Genomic DNA, 2503 nt, shown 5'->3' on the forward strand with positions numbered 1-2503 from the left:
GCAGAAAGCAGAAACTGGACCCCATCCTGACACCTTACACCAAAATTAACTCCAGATGGATTAAAGACTTAAACATAAGACCTAACACCATAAAAACCCTAGAAGAAAATCTAGGCAAAACCATTCAGGACATAGGCGTAGGCAAGGACTTCATGACCAAAACATCAAAAGCATTGGCAACAAAAGCCAAAATAGACAAATGGGACCTAATCAAACTCCACAGCTTCTGCACGGCAAAAGAAACAGTCATTAGAGTGAATCGACAACCAACAGAATGGGAAAAAATTTTTGCAGCCCATCTGACAAAGGGCTGATATCCAGAATTTACAAAGAACTAAAACAGATTTACAAGAAAAACACAAACAAGCCCATTCAAAAGTGGGTGAAGGATATGAACAGACACTTTACAAAAGAAGACATACATGAGGCCAACAAACATATGAAAAAATGCTCATCATCACTGGTCATTAGAGAAATGCAAATCAAAACTACATTGAGATACCATCTCACGCCAGTTAGAATGGCGATCATTAAAAAATCTGGAGACAACAGATGCTGGAGAGGATGTGGAGAAATAGGAACACTCTTACACTGTTGGTGGGAGTGTAAAATAGTTCAACCATTGTGGAAGACAGTGTGGCGATTCCTCAAGGACCTAGAAATAGAAATTCCATTTGACTCAGCAATCCCATTACTGGGTATGTATCCAAAGGATTATAAATCGTTCTACTATAAGGACACATGCACACGAATGTTCATAGCAGCACAATTTACAATAGCAAAGACCTGGAACCAACCCAAATGCCCATCAATGATAGACTGGACAGGGAAAATGTGGCACATATACACCATGGAATATTATGCAGCCATCAAGAACAATGAGTTTGCGTCCTTTGTAGGGACATGGATGAACCTGGAAACCATCATTCTCAGCAAACTGACACAAGAACACAAAATCAAACACCACATGTTCTCACTCATAGGCGGGTGTTGAACAATGGGAACACATGGACACAGGGAGGGGAGCACTACACACTGGGGTCTGTTGGGGGGAAATAGGGGAGGGACAGTGGGGGGTGGGAGGTTGGGGAGGGATAGCATGGGGAGAAATGCCACATATAGGTGAAGGGAAGAAAGGCAGCAAATCACACTGCCACGTGTGCACCTATGCAACAATCTTGCATATTCTTCATATGTACCCCAAAACCTAAAATGCAACAAAAAATAAATAAATAATAAAAATAAATAAAATTAAAAAAAAGAATCTCTGCTATTTATCTAGAGTGCAAGGAAGTCTCCTCCATGGAGGTGTCAGGAGAGAGAAGGAGGTGTAAAAAGGGGATAGAACTGATGGCTGAGAAGGTGCCCTCCACTGGGCCCCAAGAGCTCCCATTCAAATGTTTCCCTGTGTCTATGATAATGTTCTCTATTTCCCTTCTTGTGTATGATGCAGGGGTGTTAGGATAAATCCTTTACAAACTCTGAAATAAGGCCTTCCATACAGAAAATAAAATCCAAATTTGGCTTGTAAAGATGACAGAAGAAAACTGTACATATATTTAAAATCTGTATTATCTGTGCCTTATTAATAAATCTTCAATTTCAAGAACATCACTTGGAGCTAGGACTGTGCCACTGCACTCCAGCATGGCAAAAGAACGAGACCCTGAGCTATGACTGTGAGAAGCACGAGGTTAGCTCACTGCAGCCTCAAACAGATAGCACTTTTTAAAGGAATAATTAAAATGCAGAAATATTACAAAGAGAAGTGCAATTAACACCTATGTTCCTCTCCACCAAGAATTATCAACTAATTTTAACAAATTTTCCTAAAGTATGTTCTCCTTTTCAAAAGGAACAGAATATTACAGACAAAGCCAAAATGCCCTTCAGCTGCCATCCTAGTTCTATTTTTCCCATGGCTCTTCTAAAGAGTAGCCTTCCATTCTGCTTTTAATGCTGACATAAACTTACACAGTTTGATTAGTAATACATATTTGATTGTTGTATCCATTAAATTGGCTCTGTTTTCTTTCCACAGAAGAATATGTGGCCTTGCAGATGCTGAGTTTGGTTCACGTACCATAAAATCCTGATATTCATAAGTAGTCCTTAAATAGATACCCAGATTATTAGTATAAGATCATCCAAGATGCTGATAGAAAAGGGAAGTGGCATAGAAAAAATTGGGATGCTTCTACATACAACAAGGATTCTGCTAGTTTGAAGTCACTGGCACCTCATTAGTAAACTAAAAGGCCAGAAAAAGCCAGCCAAGATATAACATCTGCTTCAGCCCTGTGTAGTCACCGCCTTCCCATAATATCCTATATTTTTGGCTAAATAAATCAAAAAGGTACAGAAGTTTGGGAGCACATATCAGGTCCCTGCCAGGTCATCTGTAACCCATTTGCAATTAACCACTGGTGGCAGAAGAGGGGCAGACACGAAGAGCCTACCACAATGGCCAGATTTTGGACAGGGCTCAGAATGTCAAAGTAGG

This window comes from Aotus nancymaae, unplaced genomic scaffold (assembly GCF_030222135.1).
Source record: "Aotus nancymaae isolate 86718 unplaced genomic scaffold, 86718_ANA_hifiasm-v0.15.2.pri h1tg000029l, whole genome shotgun sequence".
Classification (NCBI taxonomy): domain Eukaryota; kingdom Metazoa; phylum Chordata; class Mammalia; order Primates; family Aotidae; genus Aotus; species Aotus nancymaae.